The 15,734-nt window shown below is 41.7% G+C and overlaps 1 protein-coding gene across 6 annotated transcripts in view; it reads left to right on the top strand.

The window, feature by feature from the left end:
• Nucleotides 1-15,734, top strand: part of LOC146811779 (CD276 antigen-like) — a 296,310-nt gene that overhangs the window by 75,036 nt on the left and 205,540 nt on the right. For 5 of the 6 annotated variants that reach the window (XM_085618769.1, XM_085618766.1, XM_085618767.1 and 2 more), the window contains exon 1: nucleotides 12,678-12,823. The exons of the other annotated variant lie outside the window; for it this stretch is intronic. The gene's annotated coding sequence lies outside the window, so the exon portion shown is untranslated. Of the gene's footprint in view, nucleotides 1-12,677; nucleotides 12,824-15,734 lie in introns of those variants that run through there. 6 annotated transcript variants of the gene reach the window in all.

The raw sequence follows: 15,734 nt of genomic DNA, 5'->3' as shown, positions 1-15,734 counted from the left end.
TCAGACGAAGATTTGCATGTCCATTGGTGGGAGGTGTGATAATAGGTTTTTTCCCTGCCAACTTGCAGTCACGCTGTCAGGGAGATGTTAACAAAAGTTCAAATCAGTTGCTCATGTATATAAGAAGGAAAAAAGAAAAGAGTGAGTCTGATTTAAATGCAATGGAATTGGTGAGAGATTTTATATCAGAGTATATAATTAGTTGGTATAATGTACACTATCACAGCCCTTGTTGCCATTATGAAATGAACTTTTAGAGTGTTGCACTTGATAAATGTTTGCAAATTTTTGGAATGTCGATACAATTTTAAAAATGTTATAACATTGAGTAGGCATGAGGTAAATAGTTTACAGTGTATTTGTTTACAGCGTATTTTGCACTCTCTGATTGATGGGTATTTACAATCTTTGCACCTAGCGCTTTATTTATTTTTTACAACGGTTCGGGGTTTTTCAGATGATGGCATGTACATCTAGTAAATGAGGGTCACTCCAAGCAGAAGATCAACTAACTTTTGAAATGAGAATTATAATCTTAGCACTTTAGTGACATTGACGCATTAGCACTTTATGTCATGGGCCCTCGGGTATTGGATAAACCCATAACCGTTAAGTAATACTTTTTTGCATTGGCACTTTACAGCATCATTACTTGCCACAATTGTACGTTAGATGAGATAAATGCTTTTGGATATGTATGTACTTACACTTTATCCTGTGAAGCACTATTGATAATGTGGGGCAGTCATGAAATTTACTGAGTGTCACGGTGTTTCCACTGATTGAGTGAGAACACTCTTGTCCACTTTGAACATCTATTTTCGGTCTATAACTTAGATGGCAGATGCCAGACTTTATGAATTACACACTTGTGAAAAGAAATAACGGAGGCAGCAATGGTCAATGGCAATAAATATAGACTGACTGGACAATTAAGCATTAAGTTTTGATGCATAATGGATATAACCATGTACCCATTGAACAAATGCAGTGCTAGTGGTTCTATTGTCATCACATGAGCAACTGATAAAAACAAAAGATTGAATATAAAAAAAAGCAAAAAGCAACATTAGAAAAATATAAAAAAAATTAACATTTAAAATGCTTGAAAAGAAATAGTAATGTTATTTAATTGTTAAATCTATGAATTAATACATATTACGTTTTCCCAGTCTACTGTCCATGACATCATGTGACCCAGCACTCCCTATGAAGGAAGGAGATTGTTTGAGCTCTTTTTGTGAGCAAGGCAGGGGATCCTGCCCAAACGAGAAACAACAGCACAGCATGTTAAATAAATATACTTGGAGAAGTAACCTGAGTCAGCAGTGTCGGTGTCCGGTTTCTTCAAAGGACACGGTGGTATATATATATATATATATGTATTTATTTTTACAAACTTGTTCCTTCCGGATCCCTAGGCCCGTTAGAGGGTGGTGCGCTGTGCGGGCGGAGCTCACACTCAGAGAGACACAGCAAAGTGTGCAGGTTTATTGAGTCTTGGTACCTGTTTTGACAGTGAACTCTCGTACCAAGGATCACTGACACCAAAAGATGTTGCTTATTAGCTGTTTTATTAAAGTGCTCTTGTGCTACAGCTGATGTGTATCGGCTGCCCTGCAGCCTTGACCATAATCAGAGGCGCCATATTGCTTACATAATTTAAAGGTGCACACAAAATAGTTTTTGGGAGCAGGGAAGACAGACTGCATTACTCGTCGCCCTCTTTGTTGTTTTTGTTCTAAGTCAGCAATCAAATCAAATGCACATATAGCATTACATTTTTCAATGGAAGTATTTCTGTACAATAAAATACAATACAATTAAATAACAGAATAAAATGTTTCAAATTACAATCTTGCCTAATTGAGCATTATTTCTGTTGTGCAAATATGCAAAAATGCCTTTTAAAATGATATCAGGCCGTAATTAGGCCCCAGTGGGCTAAACGATGTACCTCGTTGTTCGATATTGTCACTTTCTTTATCTTTCACATTCTTACCAATGGAGCAAGACCAAACCAAAAGCAGGGGGGGTGTACCATCTTTCAATCTTAACAGTATTGCGCAGTTACATAAGAAAATAAAACAGAGTGAAACAATATGTTTTAGTTATGAATTATTTTGATTGTGCGCATGCTAAGCATTCTCCCATCAATTTTGCATGACTGTAATTTAGTCCAAGTGGGAATAACTTTATACTGCAAATGCTTCATCAGTATTTGTATCAGTGCATTACCTTTAATACATCATTTATTTCCTCCCACATTTGATTATTTCAGAGGCTTCCTATTGCATTATTCCGTAAAAGTGAATAGTGCGAACCAAAGTGCTGTTGTGCTCCAATAAAAACAGCTTAAAAACTTTTCAATTGCCTCTCAATATTTGAACGAAATAGTAATCTAAAAGATGGTCTACATGTGAGAATGGAACTTCTCTTCACAGTTTAATCCCCAGGGGCTTTTTGTATTAAATTCTATCCTATATTTAGATTCCAACTGCCTCAAACTCTTCTCCCTGTTACCTCCTCTATTACTTTTTGGCACAGTGTCAATCACAAAATACTGCATTCCTTTCACTTCACTACTCTGTCTCTCTTCAAAACGGCATGCTACTAGGTATGTTCTGTCTCTGTTCAATATTGCCCTCATATGATGTATAATTATTTTATGTACGGGTGGCATGGTACTTCCTGCGTACATAGGTTTACAAGGGCAATATAAAACATATACTGCATGGTTCGTTTTACAATGGTAAAAACCTTTTATCTTCTTAGCCTTCCTGTGTAAGGGTGATACATATTCTCATTTATTTGTCCATACTGGCATGCTTTGCACTTATTACACTTTTTGAAGCCTTTCGTGTTCCCAAACCAGTTATTGTTTTGCCTACACTCAGGGCTGATTTTAGTTAGAGCGTCTCTCATTAATTTTGCCCTCCCGAATGTTAAACCTGGTCTTCTAGGGGCTTCTTTGCCAATTACTGGATCATTTTTCATTAAATGGCATACTTTTTAACTATCTTGCGGATTACTCCTTCCTGTTTACTAAAAGTAGTAATAAATCAAAATTGAGTAGATTTCTGGGCTTTCTTTTTCTTCCTCAAATACTAGTTGTTCCCTAGACTTTGCCCTTGCTTTCTTTTTGGCCCCCTCTATGTTGGTATGGTAATGCCCTCTCTTCTGAAATCTTTGAGTCATTTCTATTAAAACCTTCTCTTCTTCTTGCTTTTCACTACAATTCCCCTCCTTAGACTCTCTCCATACGGTATACTCATCACTAGATTTTGTGAATGAAAACCAGTCACGTGTAGCAGAGTGGTTCCTTCTGTTGGTTTCCTGAATAACTTGGACTCCTGTTTGCCATAAAGTTAGGCCCAGGAAGTTAACCTCTTTGCCACTAACTGTACTTGTGAAATGTAGGTGCAGGACATTTGTATTTATTCTCTCTGCAAACAGCCAGGCCCTATCAGTGGTACCTCTCCATATTAACAAAAATGTTGTCATTAAATCGACAACAAAACACCATACATGCGACCATTCTAGTTGGAATTAATTATCAAGCAGCTGCTTCTCCCACCAGCCCATATGCAAATTAGCATAGCTGGGCTGAAGCAGGTGCCATAGCTGTGCCTCTAATCTGATGGAACAGCTCATTGTTAAAGAGAAAATAGTTGGTCTCTAGGCACCTCTTAATGATAACGAATAACATTCTGGTGTGTTTCCATGAATTCAGTGGTCTGGTAACAAGGAAACATTCTACCGCTCTCAAACCATCCTCATTCTGGATGCTGGTACACAGCGTTGTCACATCTATAGTCATCATTATGTATCCATCCTCCCAGGGAATATCAAAAATCTTTTTAAAGAAAGCTCCTGTGTCCTTTATATATGAGGTCTAAATTAATCACAACATCCCTAAAAAAATGGTCAACAAATTTAGAAGTGTTTTCACAATCACTTCCCAATACGGAGATTATAGGTCTGGTGGATTAACCTTATCCTTATCAATTTTAGAGATAGGTATTCTGGGGAAATCATTGCAAAGAAATTGGTACTCTTCATGACTTATGAGACCTTGATCACGGTAGTCAAATAACTCATGGTTGTATTGCATTCTCATCATTTTTTAGTACAGTGCTTAGAACTCTTTCATAACACAAATCATTATTCAGTTGTTTGTATGCTTCATCCACAGATTTATCCATTTGCCGCAGAACTAGATTTCTGCCCCGTTTCAGAATTTTCAATCGACCAGTATGTTTCGTTACCTAATTTAACCAACAGTTCATTATATTTCTATGGTTGTGCGTTGTTAACCTTTAAACTTTTCTCTGTAACAACATATCGGTTCTTTAGATCTTGTATGATTCGTTTATTAAAGATGTCAAGAGCATCTTTCGCCATTATGGGGATACATTTTCATGAGATCTGAAATCTGATGCCACATATCCATATACATCTAATCCTTGATGTGCCACTACATCACCCTCTATCAAAGTGTCATGAATGCCAATTGTTCATTCTCTAGTTCTTGCAGTTCTTTCATCAATTGCACATCAACTACCTTTAGCTGATGTTGACACTCACTGCTCTGCTTGGTTTTTAGGTCTCGCGACCTGCGTTGCACTGCGCAGCAGTGCTCGCGCAGGCGAGAGTCCTTTTGTCCGGGGTTCAGAAATGGACCCTGGAATCGCACACGCTTGTGCGTGTGCGTGTGCGATTCCTTTTGTGCTACCCCATTGGCCTCTGCGTGCGTCTTTTTATAAAAGACTGCACGCGATTGGCCAAAGACGGGCGTTGCTCCGCCCACGGCCTATTGGTGTCTATTACGTGCTTGGTGCATGTAATAGACACCAATAGGTCATGTGGTTTCAATTATCGTGCCAGAGACATGGGTGCGAGAATTGAAAGCACGTCTCGCTGTGGCGCGCGCGCACCACTCGCGGGATTGTTCATTTTTAATTCTTGAAAGAATTTTATTTTGGAAAAAGGAGCAAGGCCAGAACTAAAAATATTGAAGATAACCCTGAGTAATCAGGACAATGTTTTTATACCAATAACCAGCACCATGCTAGCTGGACCACATTCAGTAAATGAACAAACCATATTCGCTTCCAGGAACTGCAGAAATCTGCTTTGATGGTGAACGCGTGGAAGTGCAGAGGCTTAAAACCATCTTAGTCTTGTTCTGCTATTGTCACAGCCTTGCATCCAAATATGTGCCCTATACGTTCAAGTCTCTTTCATTTATAAACCGACCCGCTCAGGAAGGGGATTATGCAATGCCATCAGTGTAAAAAAAAAATAACATTAAAACCGATCATTTAAACTAAACGTGTGCAGGAGAGCGGCGTACATGGGGATCCAGATCACGCGCTTCTCTCTTTGATGGTTCAAGGGTTTTATTTGTCGCAGCCTGAATTCTATTTATTTATTGGCCGCATTCTATAGCGCGAGCATGGACCGAAGTCATAAACAAATAATGCTAATAGTAGCACGTCACGTGACATCTTCAATTGTTTTTGTCATGTCTGACTCCTAGCCTGCTCACACTCCACGTAGATCTGGCAGGGCCGCATCCTTTCTTTGTTTTACTGGTTGCGTAGTGTTGTAGCGGGTGCCGTTGTGCCTGCCTCATAGAATTCTGCATTGCCGGCGGCCACACTTCCTGTTCACGTGTGTCAGCATAGCAAGGCACGCACAGGGAAGCATGTGTCATGTGTGTCGTACTGTCGTGTTTATGCGTACCTCCTGCTTCAAGACATTCATAACGTGGATCTGTGTCTGTCACTAAGTTGTTATTTCTTAATTGTGGTTTACGTCAGGTGCTCGACTCGAGGCACGAATTTCTCCTTTCGTTACGTGTATCATTTACGAGATATCGTCTTCGAAGTTTCAACCTGGAAGTGGAAAGGTTATGGTGAGTCATTCCACTGTATTTTGCCCTACGCTTTTAACTGTCTCAGGTTTCCTATATCCATTCATGAGCAGCTCTTCCAGTCCAGGTTTTTTGGCTTTCTGAGACTTGGAGGCCTGTCTTTTCATGTTATAAACAGGATTACAAATCCTGTTTTACAAAAAAAAAAGCTGCAATTGATAGATTGCTCGCAAATTGAACTTGGAAACTCAAGGGCTCCATAGAAGAGATTTTAAGGTAATGAAATCTGAAACAAGCCTTTGCAATGCAATAGGTCTCTCATTTATTGTAAATGACAATGCCTTTTATTTATGTTTTGGTTTTTAAAACATAAATAAAAGGCATTGTCATTTATAATGCCAATTGCTTAAACTCGCGTAAATGCAAGACCTATTGCAATGCAAATGCTTGTTTCTTTTGATTTGGGTTGCATAATGACTAACTTTTTAGTTTTGTGCAGCCTATGAACTTAAAAAGGTCTATCCTTGTTTGTGTATAGTTCTTATTTTGTTCCGTGAAGAATGATGGTCCCAAAGTTAAAATCTTGTCTTCCTCATGCGTTAATGTCACATTAGTTAAATTTACAATGGAATTATTGCCTTTAACTATTGTTTGCCTTTCCATTTCATTTGCTTTTCCACTGCTCATTTTTCCTTTCCATCTCCATGCCGCCTTTTTCCCTCCTCTTCCTCGCTGCAGCTTTAAATTCTGTTGTTGATCTCTTTGGCATAGATTGAAACGTCTTTCCAGGCATAAAAAATGCAACCATCTACCACGAATGGGACCTCTGTTGTTAGTTCTCCAATGCTCCCTCTTCAACATGAGTGTCAATTTCAGAACTCAGCTCGCTATTTTGTTCTGTTTGCATGACCTCCTGACTGTTTCTGTTTGCTTCTGACAGTTTCTGTCTGCGTAAGTTATGAATGTTTTCTGCAAATGTATAGATCTGGCCTTGGTCGTAGGCTGTCTTATCGTGTTTCATTTTTTGTGCTTTCTTCAGTTTGATAGTCTTCCAGTTTCTTTAGTCTATCCTTCATTTCTGCCATGAATTTTCCCTCTATTTCTTGATCTTTGTCTTTATTAATTTCTATTAAGAAAAATTCGATTTCGTCCAAAATTGTTTTACTTCCTTTAGCAGTATACTTTATCAGTTTTCCAAGCATCCGCTTTGAAATTTCACTATTGCTATCTACCCATTTGTGCAGCATCGCTGGGTCAGGGTTCCCTTAACTAGGAGCAAATAAAATCCTCAGTCTCAAAGGGTGCATCCTACTTCAATGCATGTTGAGAGAGACGATAACTCTAGAGAAATTACTAATGGCTGCAAGAGCGGAGGAAAGACCAGATTTACAAGCTGCTGATATAGAAGTTAGAATATCGAAAAATTAATTGGCGTTGGTCATGAAAAACAAGTACAAGGTAGATGCATGCAAGTCGATGCCTACAAAGAAGAAAGCTGTGTTTATGATAGGAGTTTTAATTTCCCCATGGAGGCAGATGTCCAGCCACAGGACAAATGTTCAAAAGTTGTGGTAAAGAAAACCATGTCATGATGGTCTGCAAAGCAAAAGAAAAAGCGAACTATGTCACTGCGAGAAGAGAAAATGAATGCCAGAAGGTTCCAGAAGCGTTCTAGCCATGCCCGCAAAGCACTATCAGTTACGACAAGTAGAAATTAGAAAAAGTTGTTCGTTGTCCAGTTCATCCTATAAAGGCTCGTCAACATTGTTGTCGAGTGCCAGTGAAGAAAATGGATGTGCGATGATGGAATCGACCAGAGAACGACAACAATTGTAGGCTTGACAACTTGCAAAGAAGAACAAAAGATGAAGGTGAACCACCACACGAAACAGCAAAATTCATTTGAATAGAGCCACAAGAACATTAAAAGTCAACAGTTGCCCCATTACCTTTATAATTGACAGTGGTACATCGATTAACATAATGCTGGTCGAAATGTTCAACAGCTTGTCCCCTGTGCTACGCCTCAAAGTTCAACAGCCACGCCTCAACCTGTCGAACATGAAAGTATACACTTGGGCTGCTATTAAACCATTGCAAAGAAAAAGGATAATTTATAGATACAATGACACACAAAACAGTAACAGTACAAGCGAAAATTCACGTTCTTCAAGGAGCCTCGTCCAATAAATGCCTACTCAGTTTTGCCACTACTGCTGACTGAAATCTCACAATTACAATCTCCACACTCAGTCTGAAGTAATGAGTCAGTTTCCATCGTTCTTTCTTAGCCTAGACAGGTTCAAGACAGTGACTGTCTTCACATCAACGAGGATGTGCACCCTGATACTCAGCAGGCACCATAGAGTCACTTTCACCTTGCAAAAAGCTTTTGTGAAAGAACTAGAAACGCTGTTGACTCATGACATCATTGAGCGCTTCACCGGTCCAACGCCATGGGTTTCGCACATAGTGGTGGTGCCAAAAAAGGACAGTGGAGGTGCAGTGCGCATCCGTGTTGATATGCGCCAGGCCATCTGAGCAATCGAGAGAGAAAGACATCCTGGTCCACACTTACCCGACATAATCATGCAACTGAACTGTGTCAAAGTCTTCTCCCGTCTTCACCTGAACAAGGGGCACCATCAACTCGAGTTGGGAGAAAAATCCAGGTACATCACTACTTTTTCAGCACACGTTGGTTTCTTCAGATGCAAAAAGTAGAGTTTTGGAGTATCTTCAACTGCAAAAATATTTCAGGATGTCATATGTCGAATAATTCAACCTGTCACATATGCTTTTTTTTTATAAACAAACTTTATTGAATTTTTAAAGCCAAGGGAGTTTGCTATGCGGAAACAAGCTAGTACGGCATTTGAATAACGCATTGTGAATAAACACTCCATAAGCACAGGGAATGACAGTACAATTATATGTATAAGCGGACATTGCGCACACGGATTCAGAGCACCAAGCAACAGTTGAATTACAATAGATGACCCAGCCCTTCCCCACATCCATCTGTGTTTTTGGGGGCAACCCTGTGATTCGATGACCACCCGCTCCCACTGAGAGCACCAGTTCACACCCCGCCTCCATTGAGCGAGGAAGGGAGGGATAGAACTTGACCACCTTGTGGCTAAGTCGCACTTTGCAATTAGTTGGTCTGTGCCAAGGAATGCCTTCTCAGAATGTGTGCCATCAATGCCCTCCAGTACCCCAAGAAGAATCAGGAGGGGGAAAGATGGACCTCCCATCTCAAAACATCAGACAATGCAGACCAATAGTGATGTATCTTTGGGCATGTCCACACCATATGATGGAAGTCAGCCAGATCAACCTCACAGCGCGGACAAGCAGCCTGAGAGCAAAGGCCTGCTCTGTGTAAGCAGGTGGGGGGGTGATACGCAGAATAAAGGTAGTATGTCTGCACTAGTCATAGTCTGGAGGAGATTGTAAGTATGTGGGGGGCTATTAGGTCATCTCGGCCAGTCCTAGTCATCGAAGGGCAACTGAGATTTGAGGCAATCAAGCGTACCAATTTGAGAAAAGCCTCCATGGCCAATGTCACCCATAAGAAGCTTGGCCTCGAGAGGGCTAAATTCAGGGAGGGTTTCATCGGCGTGAACATGCACGCATAGAGCGTGATTAATCTGGAGATGAGAGTAGAATTGAGAATGGGCCAGTGCATATCATTGTTGGAGGTCCGAGAATGACTCTATGTGTGTACCCGATCAGACGTTTCCTAATTGCGAGATTCCAATGAGGTCCCAGGTCAAAATCCAACCTGCATAGCCAACTCCCACATCCATGTGCCCCACCGCAGAGGGGTGTGTTGGGTAAGTCTGCCCTCCCACTCCACATGATGCAGTGCCGTTCTCCAGGTCAGCAACACCACCTGTTTCACCAGAGGCATGGAGGTGGGAATTGTTGAGCTGTAAAGAATACCCTGCAGGTGAGTAAAGCCAAGTTAAGAGGTGGGATGGATTTGACTAGCCCCCGTTGAACCAGTCGTAAATCACAAGGAGGTTACAGGACAAGTAATACAGATACATGTGGGACATACCCAAACCGCTGTCGAAGTTACACATGCTTTTAATTAAAGTGATGACATACCAGTATTTGGGACAATGTAAAAGGATCATGACAAGTAGGCCGGTTACTTTTTGATGCCGGACTCACTCTAAATGCAGCAAAGTGTGATTTTCACAAGACCAAACTTAAATTCTTTGGGTGCTTTTTCTCTAATGTGGGAATGACTCTTGACCCAGATAAAGTGTGAGCACTGTTAGCTACCTGCCCCCCCACAAAATATCCCTTTCCAGTGGTCTGCTGAATGTAATCAAAGCTTAAAAAAGCATAAAACATGCGATTGGAAATGCAACTGAAATAGCCTATTTTGATCCCAGTGGGGCTGGGGGCAATCCTTTCTCAACAAAATGGTCATCCAAATGCTCAGTGACACATTGTGGACTATGTCAGTCGAAGCCTGTCTTACACAGAAAATGCCTATTTCAGCTGAAGGAGAGTCTGGCTGTAGTGTGGGTCTGTGAACATTTTCATGTGGAAACATTTCACTATCATTACAGATGACCAAGTGCTGTTTACTATTTTTGGAACCCCGAAAGCCATGATGCCACCTCGTATTCAGAGGTTAGGGTTGCAGCTGCAAGTATATGACTATGCTATTGTACACAAGCTGGGTAGAGATCAGAACCCTGCTAATTACTTGTTATGAATAACATCACAGTGGCACAGTTCAACATCCAAAACAGCTGAGGAGTACAATAACTTCATTCTCCTCTGTCGTCTCACTCGGTGTTCATCTTAGCGCTGGGATGCCCCCATGCTTTAACATTAACATTGTGAGGCCCAGCATGCCAGCAGCCCTATCCATTGACCAGATCATTGCTGATAAAAAAATGCTTATCCTCAAGGATATAATTTCAACTCAATTGTGGAAGAAACATGCTCGGCCTTTTGATGGCGAAGTTGATTTTTTTTTTCATTGTACTGGATGAACTATCAATTACCAAGGAAGGTGTTGTATTGAGAGGCTTGCAAATCGACTTTCCTGAGAGCCTAAGACAGCAAGTCATTGAACTAGCTCATGAAGGAAATTGTGGAATTGTAGCCACCAGAAGAGCCCTATTAGACAGAGTGTGGTACCCACACCTAGATGAGCCAGTGGAGAGGAAATTAAATGAGTGCCATCTTTGTAACTGCCTTTTCCGAATGTGACACAGCACCGTTGACAATGTCTGACCTTCTGGTACATTCTTAGGTAAGAATTGCAGTTGATTTCTTTGGACCTTTAGAAAACAGACATCATCTCATGGTAGTCGTTGACGAACATTCCCATTTTCCTTTAGTAGAGGGGTTATCGTCAACTACCCATGGCAAGGTCATCCCGTGGCTGGATGACATCTTTGCAGTGTGTGGTTTTCCGGACATTCTCAAACCTGACAATTGTCTGCTGTTCAAAAGCCAAGAATTCAAGGAACTTCTGGGCACACTAAATGTCAAGCATCAAAAGAGCACACCTCTGTGGCCCAAAGCTAATTGTGTGGTGGAACAATTCATGGGTACCCTCAAACAGGCAATTCAACATGCATCTATGGAGGAATCAAGTTAAACCAGGCCCTGCATCAAGTCTTAATACCTACTTTTCAACTCCTCACTCCACAACTGGTGAGAATCCTACCACCTTACTATACGGGAGAGCCATCGGATCCAAACTGCCACATTGGCAGTAGACCGATCCTTGAATGCTGATAAGGTTCGTGTCATGGTCACTTCTTGGAAGTGCCAGATGATAACTTATGCTGATCATCGTCGATGAGCTCAGGGAACAGCCTTGGATGAAGGTGCCTGGGTCCTGGTCAAGCAGAAACAAAAGTGGAAAACAGACATTTCTTTTGTCGATCAACTGAGGGTTGTGATGTGCAAAGGGCATAGGGTGAAGGCTCATTGCCTTGGAAAGTCCGTCACACAGGACTCATCACCCTTTAAGCACCTACTTCAAAAGTCGTCAGCTGCTGCAAACATGAATGATGTGACCCCACCTGACAGTCCAGATCAAGCATCAGAACCTGTGCGATTGATGCACAGTCAGGGGGCATCTCATACCACTCGATCTGGCCGACTAGGGCAAGCTCCTTGACCCCTTAATGAAGAAATATGATGTGATTATTATTTGTAATTTTTATTTAACAAGGGGGGAGATGTAGTGTCGTAGTGTCGTAAGACTATGTGCGCTGGGACCTTTTGGCAGTTCTGAGCAAACTCAAAAAGGAATTACGCAACTTGCTGGGAGGTGTTAAGGTGTGGTTATTAAAGGTTATGACATAAAGAGAGTGCAGAATTGATTGTATGCTAAGGAATAAAGACATACAATCCAGAGCATATTTCATTGCATGGGCCTGGGGCTGGGAAAGATGCTACACATGCCCTTCTCTGCCTTTTCACTAGTTCCTATCCTTCTCGTAATTTTTAATTGTCCCTTTTGTCCCCTTTCTCTTGCTTTGTGTCAGTCCGATAATTAAAAATAAATTCCGGTTCAAAAAATATGAGTGCCTCTGTCCACCGCCTGCAACCACTGGCGCAAAATAAGCACGCATTTACGCACAACACAAGCATCTGTGTTGTACTTTACATCGCTCAAAGAACAGATGCCAGCGCACGTTTCCTAACGTAACGAAATGGTCAACAAAGGCAGAACGCTGCCCTTTCGTGGTGGTGCAGCATGGGAGGGGCCCACGTACTTCCTGATTTTTCACTGCATAGATTGAGCCTGGGGCTTCAGGCAACCGGTGCGACTGCAAGACGGTGAGACAGGCAGAGAAAACTTCGTTCGAATTCGGGAGACGCTGCTCACACACCCTAAGTCGCCCTCAAGAGACTGTCAAGGGTTCGCACCTGGAGACATCTGGGAGAGACATCCAGGTAGGTCTTTGACAGGCTACTGGGTTATCAGGTTTTGTTACTCTTTAACTGTCTTTTAGTTATTACATGCTTTCCCCCTCACAAATCACATCACATCACATAACCTGCTGTCCCATTAACAGCCACAGTAGAGAGTCCAGGGACTGTATGGGCACGGAGTTTGAATTCTCTGCTTGAACTGGTTTGATGTGCACTGGTTGGTAGTGGGAGAACCAGGCACTAGGGGGCTGTGTGAAAGGGTGTCTTCGATGGACAGAGGAAGAGACCGACACTGGTGGGCAGTGGAGAGACTGATACTGGTGGGCAGTGATAGGCACTGGATGACGGGAGGAGGTTGCTGTGAAGTGCCGAGGGGGTTATTGGCTTGCACTGGGGGCAGGTAGATGGGCTACTAGTAAGTAGTGTGAGGGGCACTGAGCAGCGTGAGGCACTCTCACCGAAGGGCAGCATTAGAAGTTGGTCTGGTGAGCAGTATGAGCAAGTATTGGGCAGTGTGACGAAAGCTAGCTCTGGTGGACAGTGTGAGACGCAAGCACACATGTCAACACAGACCTGCTTCAGAGGGGAGACTCACGTTTTTTAAAGCCACAAATGGCTTTATTTTGGCTGTCTCCCGCCTCACATTGCCTCTGCTTCAATAGAAGAAATACATTCTCTCGATTCTTTTTTTTTATCTCTACTTTCCTCTTCTAAACTTCTGCATGTATGCGCAAGTGTTAAGCAGTGTGGCGACCTGGCCCTCGTGGGCGTTGCGTGAAGCTGGGATTGGTGGACACAGGGTCGAGGAACCCTCATTTGCATGAAGTGGACAAGTATACAGGCTGCTTTTAAACACAGATGTAATCCGAGCTTTGTGTTTTATGTATGGCATTCTTGGTATGAGCTTCAAACTAGTTTTACTGGAAATGAGCTTGCTACAGAAACGTGCTTGTGGAGCAAACCAGACCATCCCTGAGAGAAGGGGTGCACAGTAGCCTTTTTCTAAGAGCCCGTACCTCCCTTCCTCTGGACACATTATCTTTATCTTGTATTCCTCATCCGAGCAACTTCCAACGGAGTTTTAGAACCGACAGTTCATTCGAATATGGGCCGGGCTGCGAACCCAAAGCAGCCCTGGCAATTTTTGGCAGACCAGCCCTCCATACAGCGGTGGAGCGCAGCGAGCAAACCTGACCACTGCAGGGGGCTTGCGGGAATTAACCCCCCCCCCTCTCAAGAAAATTTGGACAGACATGGTGCATTCTACAACACATTTGTCATTATTTATTAAATTGTATTCATTTTTAAAGCATAGTAATGTATGACTTTACACTGAACCAGGATACGGCATTCTTTATTGGGGCTCTTCAATGAATGATTCCCACACTATCACCCCCCAACAGTGTCTCACATCTCTTCATAGCCCCTCTCATGTATTTCATTTGTTTAATAGCACCTCACATACAAGTATAGAGTGTCAGAGCATTTTACATCACAAACTTATACAGAGACAATGAATCATACGTGTGTAAATCATGTATAAAAAAAGTTACATAAGACAACGGAGACTACAGTACTTGTCCTGGCGAAGCACACATTCGGGATTCAGAACGTAACACAGAGCTCAGGGTTGACTTTACTAAACAAGAATTTATTTCTACCCAAACAACCCATTTTTAGCAAAATGAGGATAATGGAAGACTGGGACAAAAAAAACATAACTTTCTAACTTAGATTGCGATTGTAACTTATGAACTGCACTTTAACCAAAGGTTCTCCGTGACAAAAGCAATAACCCACTGGGCTATGCACATAAAATCCTTTTCTGTGGCCAGCATAGTACACGCTTTTTGCAGCAGGCATATGACAACTCTGCGCTACCTTAGATGAGTCAAAACTGCCAGTAGACAAAACTTTGATCTCTCTCCAGCAGGTACGTTAATCACCAGAGTTATCTTGACACTTTTATTGTTGCCTGAAAACTGTTGGATATACAAGGAACTCTGCAGTCCTTTTAACCCCTTCGCTGCTAGGCCTTTCCCCCCCCTGTGCTAAGCCTTTTTTTGGCTATATGGGGTAGTTTGCGCGTAGGACCCTGTAACTTTTTGACCACATAAGGTATCCACGCCAAATTTGCGTCCTTTTCTTCCAACATCATGGGAATTCTAAAGGTAGCCAGGGTTTTTGGATTCCCCTAGAGGGGACCCAGAAATTATCCAAAATACAGCAAAATTGTGTTTTTTTTGTGGAAAAATGGGGAAAAAGTGCTGCAAATGAAAGCATCTGTTTTTTTCCCTGCAAATGGTATGAACAAAGGGTTTGTGGGGCTGAAATCACCATTTATCCAGCTTTTAGGGACTGAAACTTTTGTCCAAAAACCAACATTTTTTACACAGTTTTGGCATTTTACTGGGACATAGCTTATTTTTGCTTTTTTGTGCGCTTTCAACCTTCTTCCAGTTAATGGTAGAAATGGGTATAAAAGCATTAATGAATCCTGGAAAACTATATATTTTAGGAAAGTAGACAAAGTTCTGAATTCAGCAATGGGTCATTTGTGTAGATCCTTCAAGGTTTCTTTATAGAAACTAACAGTTGAATATAGAAAAAATTGAAAATGAGTTTACAAAAATGGCCATTTGTGCCAACGTTTTCACCTGTAACTTCTTCCAATTATGACATCTGTTTGAAAGCAATATACAGTTACATCCGCTGGACCTTGCTGGTTGTGGGGATATATAGGACTTGTAGGTTCACAAAGAACCGGATGAACGCAGAGGCAATAACTGAACGGCGTCTTGCAATGTTTTTTTATTATGTACCGGATATATAGCAATTGATTTAGGAAAATATATACAGGGAAAAATCAGTATGAAAGACACCTATGTATTTCTGAAATTGAAACAAAATATAGAGTTTAGAAACAGTAGAT

This window comes from Triturus cristatus, chromosome 7, assembly GCF_964204655.1.
Source record: "Triturus cristatus chromosome 7, aTriCri1.1, whole genome shotgun sequence".
NCBI classification, from domain to species: Eukaryota; Metazoa; Chordata; class Amphibia; order Caudata; family Salamandridae; genus Triturus; species Triturus cristatus.
Note: the sequence above shows the minus strand (reverse complement) of the source record. Positions and strands in the feature narration are given on the sequence as shown.